The sequence below is a fragment of the Vulpes lagopus genome, chromosome 23, assembly GCF_018345385.1.
Source record: "Vulpes lagopus strain Blue_001 chromosome 23, ASM1834538v1, whole genome shotgun sequence".
NCBI lineage: Eukaryota > Metazoa > Chordata > Mammalia > Carnivora > Canidae > Vulpes > Vulpes lagopus.
Genome location: NC_054846.1, coordinates 13,831,493 through 13,844,754, shown reverse-complemented (window position 1 = coordinate 13,844,754; position 13,262 = coordinate 13,831,493). Strand labels below are relative to the sequence as shown.

The 13,262-nt window shown below is 42.5% G+C and overlaps 1 protein-coding gene across 2 annotated transcripts in view; it reads right to left on the bottom strand.

The window, feature by feature from the left end:
• The window catches only part of FBXW7 (F-box and WD repeat domain containing 7), a 232,101-nt gene extending 219,733 nt beyond the window's left edge, over window positions 1-12,368 (bottom strand). The window contains exon 1 of one of the 2 annotated variants that reach the window (XM_041738580.1): window positions 11,774-12,368. The gene's annotated coding sequence lies outside the window, so the exon portion shown is untranslated. The remainder of the gene's footprint in view (window positions 1-11,773) is intronic. The other variant, XM_041738581.1, reaches the window with a different exon arrangement.
• Window positions 12,369-13,262: the final 894 nt, after the last annotated feature.

Genomic DNA, 13,262 nt, shown 5'->3' with positions numbered 1-13,262 from the left:
GAAAAAGAAAAAGAAAATGATCTCAAGTAGACTTCCCACTGAGCACGGAGCCCCACAAGGGGCTTGATCTCAGGACCCTAGGATTACAACCTAAACTGAAACCAAGAGCAGGAGCTTAAGGAACTGAGCCATCCAGGGGGCCCATAAGCCCCTCTACTCTTCATACTCTTGATATTCAGTTTTACATGAATAGTTTGCCATTTAAAAAAAAAAAAACAAATCAGTAAAATCCACCTGAAAATCTTTCCTAGTGTCTGAATAATAAATGGAAGCACTTTTGGATTACTTTTGGAGTAATTGCCCTATAATCTTAAAAAAAAAATTAAATCTATTAATTTTCCTTTATATCTGTGTTTTCTGTGACTTATCTTTATCAATAATCTGTATTTATACAGAATCTAACTAACAGAGTACCCTAAAAAGAAAACATCCAAATGAGAAACAGGACTTTTTATAAAGTAGGATTATCCAACTTCGGCATAACTGACATTTTGGACCAAATAATCCTCTGTTGTGGAGTGCTAGGCTGTACATTGTTTATACCTAGCCTCTACCCACTAGATACACATACCTATCTTCCCTAGCTGCAACCATTAAAAACACCTCCAGATATTGCCAAATGTTCCCTGGGGCCCACTGTTCTGTGCTTCCATTTATTATCTCATTTAATCTAACAACACAGTAACCACAAGTTGGTTATTATTTTCCCCATCTTCCAAATAAAGAAACTGAAGCCAACAGAATTAAGCAACTTGCCAAAATTCACACAACCAATAAGTGTGGTAGTCTGATTTGAACCCGCATGCTGATGGCTTGAGGCCCTGCTCCTAGTCATTGTTTTGCCATCTCATATTAATGTCTCAGCCTTTATTATCTGATACTTGAAAAGTGATATTTTGAATCTCATCTTGAGTAAAAACTAAAATTATCCACACAAGTGGAAGTTAAATCAAAAGACTCCCAACCTCAATCCAGAATAACAAGTATTTTTTAAACACTGACTAAATGCACAATATCAACTTGAAGAACTAGAGTGGTTCGAAGAAAAAGAAACTACCCTTTATTAAGGATTTAGCTCAGGACCTTTTTCACACATTAGCTCTCTAAAATCTCATAACTTCCCTGTGAGATATCTCTTTATCAAGTGAGGAAGCTAAGTCTCAGAATAGAAAAGTAGTCCCTAAGCTGAAAAAGCTTACAATTTAACTGAAGAGATGAGAAAAATCTTTTTTTTATTTTTGTGTTTTGTTTTTTGTGTTTTAAGATTTTATTTATTTATTCATGAGAGACACACAGAGAGAGAGAGGGAGAGACACAGGCAGAGGGAGAAGCAGGCTCCCTGCAGGGAGCTTACAGGGGACTCGATCCCGGGTCTCCAGGATCATGCCCTGGGCTGAAGGCAACGCTAAACCTAAGCCACGGGGGCTGCCCAAGAAAAATATATATTTTTTAAAGGCAGAAAATAAACTAGTTAAATGTCTCAGGTAACAATACATAGAAGGTGGAAAATACAGAAGAGATAAAGGAAAAGTATAGTTAGATTAGTCAGGGACTATTTCTTTTAAAAGGTTTCTAATATCCCTTCTCTTAAGAGGTGATATGGTTGAGCAACAAGTAATGAACTGGGGAGGAGCATCCCTTCTGTAAACAATGCAGAGCAGAAACAGGGACCGTGGGCACCTGGGTGGCTCAATGGTTAGGCATCTGCCTTTGGCTCAGGTCATGATCCTGATGCCCTGGGATGGGAGCCTGGGATCTAGTACTCCATCAGGCTTCTCATAGGGAGCCTGCTTCTCCCTGCCTATGTCTCTCATGAATAAATAAATAAAATCTTTTTAAAAAAATGAAATGAAATGAAATTTGAGGATCAAAAGGGAAGTTTGTAACAGCCAATTTAAGTAGTAAGTCAAGGAAATAAGAGGAGTGTAAGACTGCCTTATAATAAGACTGAGCCATAGCTGGAAACAAAGAAACTAGCTCCATGCTTTTAAGGTGCTCCTGGCACCAAACATTCTGAAGCACAGCAAGAGAAACAAAAAAAGATCTAATGGTGAAGACTGATAGGACTGCTTAACACGGGCTTCAATATACAAAGTCGAATACCAAATTTCAATAAGATGAGTGATGGGTCATCTATTTTGCTTTGTGCAGTTTGTTTCCTTAAACAGAAGTTCCAAGAAGGCAGGGATTTTCATGTCTTGCTCACTTAGATCAATGCCTGACACAACAGGTGTTCAGTAAATACCTGCCACTAAAAAAAAGGCAGTATTCAAAATCCTGACCTATTCAGAAGATCACAAATACCTTTAGCATTCCAAAAACCAGCAATCTCACAGAAACAACAATAACTTAACATTATAATATCAATACTATTAATGCAACAACTAACATTTACTGGTCACTAACTCTGAGCCAGACCTCGTGACGCATTAATTTATATAATCCTCTTGACTACCCTATGAGAGAGGTAGGTACTACCTGGGAATATTCATATTCCCAGTTTTACAAAGAACACACAGGGAATAGATAACTTGCCCAAGGTCACAAAGCAATACAGCTGGAACCTGGGGCTCTCATCTCCAAAGCTTGCCTTTCAACTACTATGTCACATATACAAAATTACAAGCATCCCTGTTAGGCAAAGCTATGGAAATGTGGCCAAAGAGCAGGTGGGGAAAAACAAAAAAAGAAATTCCAGTGCAGGTGAAGAAGTCCCTTCTCCAAGCAAGTACTACAGAAATTTTCCCACCCTACGATACATTGATTATCCCAGACAGATTAAAACTTCAATGGCTTAAAGAATCCAGATGTTGAAAAGCTAGGGACTAATCTAATCAACATTTCAAAGGATGGTAGATAACATGTGGTAACACCCCATGTCCACAACCAAAAGAAATAACAGGGTGTGACCTCTAAGACTGACCTCAAAACTTCCTGTGCCATTCTCCCTGGTATCTGCCCTTCCCTCCCTCCTTTGCTCTATGTCTCTCCCACTTTGTACATCCCACCTCTCCTACTAAATGCCTGGCCTTTACAAAAAATTTGAAGTTTTGTTTCCTGCTCTAAATTTCTAATCTAATAAATTAAAATTTTTATATTTCTTTTATGAAAAGAAATCTGCCTATGTAATATTCCGTAGAAAAAGGCTCCCTAACACTCATAGCAGCATTCCAAAGTTGGCAGTCTCAAATTCACATGGTAGTCAATTAAGAGACCACCAATCAGGGCAGCCCGGGTGGCTCAGTGGTATAGCGCCACCTTCAGCCCAGGGTGTGATCCTGAAGATCCGGGATCGAGTCCCAGTCAGGCTCCCTGCGTGGAGCCTGCTTCTGCCTCTGCCTGTGTCTCTGCCTCTCTCTCTCTCTGTGTCTCTCATGAATAAATAAATAAAATCTTCAAAAAAAAAAAAAAAAAAGAGAGACCACCAATCATGCAAAAGAACACCGATAATCCATACATTCATTTACCTTCTGGTATTACATGCACAATAAATGGACAGGAATAAGTTAAAGTCACCAGAGAGACTATGTTCTCCCATCTACCCAGTAGCCTAGTCATAATCATAAAATCCTTCTTTGAAATATCTCTGAAATGGAAAGAAGCATAACTGCTACCAACACAGAAAAATATTTAAAATACCTGAATTTTTTAAACTAGAATAGTCATTAAATTAACCACATAACTTAACAGATCCATTAATTTATAAGCCAATCTAACTTCTGCATTTACAGTAAAATCTAAAGCAAACTTGCCTTAAAAGAAGAGAACGAGGACAAGAGTTGGCAAGATAATCATTTACTAAGAAATATATCTCAATATGTTCTTTGTGCCTTTGGATTTTTTTTCATATACTTATCTTAAATATACAATTCTATTAAATAAACTGATTATGAAGGCATAGCCAAATTGTTCTCAAAATAGAAATACTTTCCAAATATAAAAACAATCAAGAAGCATTTGTTTTATACTGGCCAATAGAACACTGATTATCCCAAACTTGAAGGAAAAGTTATTTCTGAAAATTGGTTGTACTTAATAAACAAAAGCATGAAAACAGAATATCAAACATACATACCAATCATTTTAAGAAAGGGAGAAAACTAAAATTTAGTTAAAATTGAATCATATAAATAAAATCCCTTCAATCAATTTGAGGTGTAATAAAATGATACAGATAAAACTTGTTAAACATCATAATTTTTTAAAGCATTTTGTTCCTAAGCACTAAAGAGATGGACAGTTAAGAGACTTGGTAACTGAATTACATCCTGATATTTCTAAGTAAACAATTTAAACCACAGTCACTTTCATAGATAATCAATGAATTATTCAAAGAGTCCCTTCTGATCCAAGTACTTCTGAGGTCTTTGGAGATGATTTCAAATTCTAGTTATGTTCAAATCGGTCCTTCTTTCCTATAAATAATAAGCACAGCAGTCCATCATTTCTCTAGTTTTTAAAATTTTTTAAATAAAATGTTCATAAATCATACACTAGTTCAGATACTTTTGAAAACACTGCAGAATTACTTCAGGATTATTTGTCAAACTCAAGGGCTGAATTTAAATGCTGGACAATATAAGGCCTAACCTAACTTTAGCCCTCTGTCTACATGACACTTTAAAAGATCTTTAACTCAATAAGCAAAAAAGGGATGGATCATGTTCCTATATGTCAGCCACCCTAAAAAGTCTGATAAGATACACACATTCTTCCCAAAACAAACCAGCAATTTGCCTTAAGACTTCACAATTGGCACTAACATACTTTAATGGGTTCACTCAAGATGCTGTAGGATGAAAAAGCCAGAAGGAAACATAGTATCTTATCCAATGATCTGATCCTCTCAGAGGAAAGGCTAAATGACATTAAAATATTTTGTACTGGGAACCTGGGTGGCTCAGCGGTTGAGTGTTTGCCTTCAGCTCAGGTCATGATCCCGGGATTCCAGGATCGAGTTCTGCATCCAGCTCCCGCAGGGAGCCTCCTTCTCTCTCTGCCTATGTCTCTGCCTCTCTCTGTGTGTCTCTCGTGAATAGACTAATAAAATCTTTTTAAAAACATATGTTTTGCACTATCTCTTTCATATTTCCTAAATCCAAGAGCAGTCATGCAGAAAGGTGCACCTAACACAATACACCTGCACACTGAGACACACACACACATAATACATGCTACCTCCTTCCTAAAGCCACCCAGATTTCTAGTAGCTATCCCCCAGCTGTAAAGAAAGGGCAGACGCAATGCAGCACATCAACAGAAACTGCACAATATCCAATCCACTAGTTATCCCTTAGGTGATGGAGAAAGGGCAAAAGATACTCTTGTGCATTTTTGTTTATTATTTTTCAACTACGTGCCTTTCAGAATAATACAACATATACTGGCTCTCATCTTTTCTCGTACTAGCTCACTGTTTCAGAGAAATCCAATGTTACTCAAAAATTTTAAAGGAATATTTTAGAGAAATTGTTACATATTAGTCATTCAAATCCTGACCAAGTACATACATTCCCTCAAATAATTCACAATTCTGAAGGTGGAATGAGAGAAATTTTAAATATACGTATGTGTAGTAATAGAATTATTAGAAAATTTATATCCCATAGTGTTCAGGAAATGTCATATACATTTAGAAAAATACACTCTGAATATATTATACCAGGTTATCATGAGAAAGTAACAATGAGGTCTAAAGAGAAAGTATCAAAAATCTAAAAGTACACGAAGACATAAGACAGACTGGTGATTAAAACCTGCTCTTATAGGGGTCCCCGGGGGGCCCAGTCAGTTAAGTATCCAACTCTTGATTTTGGCTCAGTCATGATCTCAGGACCTGAGATCAAGCCCAGGGTCAGGCTCCACACTCAGCAGGGAGTCTGCTTCTCTCCCTCTGCCCCTTCCCCTGCTCTCTCTCAAATAAATAGATGTGGTCCACACAACCTAAAATATTTACAATCAATGAAAGAAAGAAAAGAAAAGAAAAGAAAAGAAAAGAAAAGAAAAGAAAAGAAAAGAAAAGAAAAGAAAAGAAAAGAAAAGAAAAGAAAAGATACACCACCACCCAATACATGTAAGTATCTGTTGACATACAAATGTTTTGATATTAGCTATAATGTAAAATTCACAAAGTGAATTATTCTTTCTAAACAATACATTTGAGATAAATTCACCTAATAAATAAATTAATCCATGCTACATTTACCCTTAAGAATACAGCAATGATTTTTTTTTTTTTTAAGTACACATTTAAATTATCTAGAGGGGGCAGCCTGGGTGGCCCAGTGGTTTAGCACCACCTTCAGCCCAGGGCATGATCCTGGAGACCCGGAATCCAGTCCCACATCAGGCTCTCTGCGTGGAGCCTGCTTCTCCCTCTGCTTGTGTCTCTACCTCTCTCTCTCTCTCTCTCTCTCTCTCTCTCTCCCCATGTGTGTCTCTCATGAATAAATAAATAAAATCTTTTAAAAAATTAATAAATAATCTAGAGGATTTGTTACAAAAAATACTTAACAAAAATTGTGCACCCAATAATTCTACACACTGAACTGGTCATTGTAAGACATTAAGACTTTAAAGAAACAGAAGTACCAAGTCTTAATGTTCTTATAATTTGACTAATATCTTCACCTGATTCAAAACAACCATAAATACTTATAATTGTACACCTAAGGTAAATGCTTTATAATTTATTTTCAGTACCACTCAAAATTACACCCTTAAGTTTCTTCAAAGATACTTTTGGCTATGACACCTAGCCAGTAGATCACTATATGCAAATTATTTATCTTTGATCAAAAAATGCAAGTAGTCCCTACTTTTTAGCTGCTATAAGCAGCACTGTCCCTGTTCTTCAACTCATAGTTTTCATCACTCTGGAGGCAAAAGTAGTTTGAACAGCCGACTTTACACACAATCATTTTAAGACAGCACCCAAGGAATATATCTCATTTAGAAAACAGAGAGACACCTGGGTGGCTCAGTGGTTGAGTGTCTGCCTTTGACTCAGGTCGTGATCCCAGGGTCCTGGGATGAAGTCCTGTATCAGGCTCCCTGTGAGGAGCCTGCTTCTCCCCTCTGCCTATGTCTTTGCCTCTCTCTGTCTCTCATGAATAAATAAATAAAATCTTTAGGAAGAAAAGAAAAGAAAAGAAGAAAAACAGACAACACCTAAAACAGCCAATCCAAGTGTTGTAATGGAATGAAGCTCATACTGTATTGTTGGCGGATTTGGCAGTTGTCTACTCTAGCGTTCCATAAACTACAGGTCAAACCCAACCTACCTCCTATTTTTATGTATAGTTGACCTTGAAGAACAAGAATTTGAACTGCACTGATCCACTTACACATGAATTTTTTTCCATAAATACAGTACAGAATTGTCAATATATTTCCTCTTCTTTGTAAAGTTCTTAATAACATTTTTTCTCTAGCTTAATTTATTGTAAGAATGTGGTATATGATACATATAACCTACAAAATATGTATTAGACTATGTTATCAGTAAAGCTACCAGGCAACAGTAGGCTATCAATAGTTACATCTGGAGTGAGTCAAAGGCCTACACAAATTTTCAACTGCCCAGGAGGGCTGGTACCCCAAACCCTTGCATTATTTGAGGGTCCGCTGTTTACTGGAACACAATCACACTCATTTGCTTATATACTATCTATGGCTACTTTCACACCACAAGAGCAGAACTCATTTATTGCACCAGATGTGGTCCACAAAATCTAAAATATTTACTGACTGGCCCTTTGAAAAAAAAAAAAAAAAAAGCTTACCAACCCCTAAAACGTCTTCTCCACACAATGAGATGTTAGAGGCAACACATAATGTCTCCAAGAACCATCTCTAAAGTAAGTGAATTGGGCTGCTCTCAGCCTCGGTGTAGGTTTTTAGATCATCTGGTGCTAAAACACAAATGTACACCCAAGCCTCTTTAATCATCCAGTATCAACCCCAAAGGTGCCAAGGCAAAGCACAATGAGGTTATCACTCCCTCCTACCAGAGTCACACCTTTCCCACTATCTTTACTAGTAAATCATGTCAACCTGAAAATGCTGTCCTTAAAGTTAATCTAAACATGGTGTTTCACCTGCATAAAATATGTTGCGGAAAATAGAGGGTGGAGAAGGCACCCATATGGCACGTATTCCAGTCCTGTACTTCATCTTAGGATCAATTGAGATCTAGCTCCCTACCTAAATACATCTCTTCTCCAGAGGGTTCTGCCATTTGAATTAAACTCTGAAGAAGAGACCAAATAAGCTAGTAGGAAGGTGACAAACTGAATGAATTAAAGAATACAAAAAGTGTGGATGTGTATATATTACTGACCTTACAGTCCATACTCTTTGTTAGAGTCAACACTAAAAACAAGGCCCATTAGGGGCAGGTTTCACCACACACACACAAACAAAAAATCTTCCAGTGTCTCATGCTTCAAAGACAGATGAATTTTGTCAATGCCAAATTGTTTCTGTTTGTTTTTTAATAAAAAGGTTTAAAAAAAAAAAAAAGGCATTTTCAGCACTGCTGTGCCAACACAGGGATATCCCCTCCATTGTATGGGACACAAAGACACATCAACTGCAAGCAGGGGAAGCAGCCTTCTCTGCCAGCTATTTTTAGCCCTACTTCACTCGTCATGTTAAAGACCAAACTTAGGATAATAATGCTGGGCAAACTTTAAAAGCATGAATTTTATGAAAACAAACCTGTCCTTTTATATAGAAGTTCCTTAACAGTGAAATCCTATATACTCTTCTGAACTTAATCTCAAGGGACCTATATACTCTACAGAAAGCTTGTTAGCTCCTTCACAAATATAGACTCACATGTCCAAACACTGAAGTGGTAGCCATGTTTAAAGCCTGTTCCTCCCTTTTGAACTTCAAATCTTACACACTTCTAAAATATGTTTCGGGAGAGTCTCATCCATTCTCTGTTCTTACTATATCTTTGCTAACTTTAAACAGATTCCCCTCCCCGCCAAAGTAAAAATACACGGGTTTTCTGGCTCTTTATTCTCTTCTCAGCTCTCCTGAGAAGCCTTAGTACTGTGAAAATGACTCCTAACTTTACATTTTCAGCATATCACTCATTAGTTTAACTATTTTTCTGTCTTCAGATTGCATCAGCACCAACTTTTTGCCCTAAAATGTAATGTCAAAAACAAAGTCCATTGCCCTATTTCTGAATTGTTTTCTATAAGAAACCACTAGCACCAAACTAGAACATCTCCTTTTTCACTCCTCCAGTTGTAGAGCTCTTTGATGACCATGGTTTAAAAATGTTGGTTCACTAGAAAAACAAAACTACTCCAGGTATAATGCCTCTTGAACTAAAAATACAATTTCTCCTCAATCATCTAAAACTACCCTCTCGGAACATTGTTCTCAATTGCTTCTTTGGGCTGTATACATGTAACTGCACAAACACAAACTGACTCTAAGCCCACTTAACAACCTCCCTCCATATTCCCATCAAGCTAACTTCCTGATTACATTTGTCCCTCACACCCCCCAATTCCAAAAGTCTTAAACACTACCTCCACCTGTATCTTTCTTCCTAAGAGAGACCTTCTTTCCCAGATTTGGTTCAGACATTCCAACTGGGTTTGTATAGTCCAACACCAACATTTTGCTAATGGAAAATATACAAATACATTTATACCTATAAGGTACCAGAGTAGTATGACATATAATGATTGTAAATAAATATTGGCTCATTCCCCCCTTTTCCTACAATTTTGTAGAATTTATGTTTCATAGCCTATGCCATAAGTAAAAGCATCTCAAAGGCAGGGACCCCAAATACTTTGCTATTTCTTTGCTACCCAAATATACAATAAAACGTTACCATGCTTTTTAACCAATCTCCAGTCAAAGCAATAAAAAATAAGTCTTAAAGTTAGTAAGCAACTTTGACAGAGTACAAATCTACACTCAAGTTACAGTTTGCTAGGTATGGCTTCCCTTCCTCCCCAGAAAACAGCCTATGCCCAGACTAGATATCTCTTCCTCCCATCTTTTGTGAAACATGGGATACAGGACTTCCTCAAGGTCTCAAAATAAGATAACAGATCCAGAGACATTTGCTTTTGATTCAACATCTAACATTACATCTACTCATCAGAATTTTCATGTCATTGCCCATTTAAAATAGATAGAACTTAAGGTTCCTTACAAAAACATCCCAAGCACAAATATATAAAGAGAAACAAAACAGCTGGAAAAGTTCCAGGAGAGGCAAAATGATCAAGGGATCAAAGAAATCATTCTAAGACTGACACAGAAAACTAGGCATGATGATGGTAAAGAGGAACAATCGAAATCTAAAAAACCGGGAAAAGATGAACTCTAGCCTGTCCTAGCATTCTCAAAACAAAAACGCTGGAGGTGCCTTGGGACTTTAAAGAGACAGGTTTGGGATAAATAAATGAAATGTCAAATATTTCAGGGGCTAGTACACTTGTATAACCCACTACCTCGAAAGAGAAAAAGTACAAACGAAAACCCTATTTGAGAAAGTTTTAAATGTATGTAAAATCAAGATCCTGAATGGAGAAGTTAGCACAGACAATCCCAGCCTTTCATTCATTCCCACAAAGCTTCTCTCAGCAGCGGCTTCACAGGTAGTGAGCCTACACTGTTGTCTGGAGGAGTCACAATTCTCAGTATGGTACTGCCTATGTTCTGTTAAATAAAATTCCACCCTATGCTTAACACTTAAGGTCTATTTAAATACATGGAACGGTCATTACTTTCCTGCACCTCACCTGGCCACTATGACGGGATACCTAAACTTCACCTTCTAATAATGGAAGGGAAGAGAAAAGAATCACTCTTCAAATAATCAAATATCAAAAAGTTTCTCCCTGTTTGGTAGCAAAGTAAAGATAACTCAAACAAGCAAAGTTTCAAGTCATCCTGCCAAATTAAAAAGAAGAAAAAAAGTGCTGGCAATTAAGATAGGCTACTCAAAAATTAAAAAAAGAAGAAGAAGAAAAGAAAAAGAAAAGGCATTTAGGTAGGGGAAAAAAAGGTAACGACTTTTATAAACTGGTTGAAGTACTAGATGCTCTTCCCCCAAGTAAGTCATGATTGCTAAGAGTCAACTTCCTGAGTACCTGAAATCTCTTACAGTATCCTGACACGCAGGAGTTGGACCCAGGAAATGAGAAGGTTAAAAAAGAAATAAAGAAAGAAAGAAAAAAAAAAAAAAGAAGAAGAAGAAGAAGAAAAAAAAAAAAAACTCCTGTACCAATAGGTACTGAAATGAAAATCTCTCAAGGAAGACTGCAAAAACAAGAAAGGAATGTCACTGAAAGTAAAATTCAGGGGTTCACAGGGTAAAAGGTTCCCTCCCAAGAACCCAAAGAGTCGCCCCGAAACAAAAACCACAGGGCTGTTTCACACCCGGTGTACCAGGAAAAGGTGTATTACAGAGATGTCCTTTGTGTGCACATATGCTTCGGCTTCCTCAATTTCCTTTTGCCGATTACTGGCCAGAAAGGTGCAAGTGTCCGCTCTGGACAAAGACGCAACTCCCCTGCGAGAGGGACCTGTAAGCTTGCGCATTACCCGCACAAAGAGGCAAAGCGCCCTGAGACCCAGGGCGCCCGATACCTGCTCCCCCGCTGTAAAAATACAGACGCGCCGCGCCTCATCCACACGCACACCCCGCGCCCCGCGCCCCGCTCCAGCAGCGCCTCCCGCCCCTCCCGCCCCCCCCCCCCGCCCCGCGCCCTCTCCCCGGGCCACTCACACTTCGCGGGAGAGCCGCGGCGCTGCGAACCGGGCCGGTGCCCGTCCTCCGTCGGGGAGGCGGCGGCCGCGGAAGGCTCCGGCGCGGCGGAGGGAGGAGCGGCGCTCGCGCGGGGCCGGGCGGCCAGCCGGGCTCTTCCGCGCTGCCGGGGCCCGGGAGGCGGCGGCCGCCCCGCTTCCCTCCTGTCGCCCTCTTCCTGGGTCTCTTCGGGCTGGGTCTCCCGCCCGCCCCGGGCCGCTGCTCCCGGGACAGTCCCGTCTGCGAGGCTCCAGATTCTGCTCTTACCAAGTTTTCCTGTTGCGCTGAGGCTGAGGCTGAGGCTGCGGCCGGCCCCCCGGGTCCCCCCCGGCCCCGCCGCCCTCGGGGCTGGGGCGGGGGAGGGGGCTCTGGGAACTCCTCCCGGAGTCCTGCCGAGGAGCCGGGGGGCCGGCGGCCGACGAGGGAGAGGGCCCCCCCGCGAGGGGGCTGAGGACGGGGGAAGGCGAGGGAAGGACGGCGGCGCCGCTCCCGCTCTCCCCGCCGCGCCCGGGCCGCCGCCTCACATCGGGGTCCCCGCCCCCCCGGCCGGGGGGTGGCTGCTGAGCTCGGGCCCCCGGCTCATACACTCCGGGGCCAGATGCTACGGCCCCGGGCGGGCGGCCGAGGCAGCGGCGAGGGGGGGGACCCGGCCGGCTCCGCTCGGCGCCGCCCCCGCTCCCGGCTCCCGCATGTGTCGCTGCGGCCGGGACCCCCTCCCTACACGTCGGGGGTCCCTCGCCCCGCGGCCCGGGACGAGACGGAAGCTCCGGCCCGTCCTCGGCGTCTTCGCAGCGCGGAGCGGCTGACGAGTCCCGGCCCGAGGTAGCCGCCTCCCTGCCCCCAGCCGCCGGCTCGGGCTCCGGCTCGGGCTCCGGCTCGGGCTCGGGCTCGGGCTCCGGCGTGTGCAGCCGCGGCTGCCGGCCGGGAAGGCGAGGGGGGGAGAAGAGGGGCGGCCGCGGCTCCCGCCGGTCCGGGTCAGGACGGAGGTCTCGGCGGCGGCCGGTGCCCGGGGGCCGGGTCCCGCGGACGCTCCCTCGCTCTCACGCTCTCCGCGGCGGCGGCGGCGGCGGCGGCGGCAGCGCCCGGAGCTCCGCTCGCTGTCTCGCTCGCTCTGTGCGGGGCTCTCGCCTCACTCCAGAGAGGGGCGGGAGGAAAGCGGCGCGGCCGGATGACGCAAGTCACCTAGCAACCGCTCCCCTCACCCCCTCCCTGTGCTTTCCGCCGGGACGTTTCCTCCGCTGGCCTTTTTTTTTTCCCCCGCTCTAGGCACCCCGCCCTGGGTGTCTGCGGCGCGCTCTGATGACGCGCGAAGGGAAGAGGAAGTCGGGGCTCCGCGAGCGGGTGGGTGCGCCTCGGGCCGCGGGACCTGCCGCCGCCGCCGCCGCCTCTGCGGCCGCGTCAGAACCGAGGAGAGGAAGGGGAGGAGCCGAGGGGAGCCTAAGCTGCCGCCTGATCTTACCCCTGACCCGGC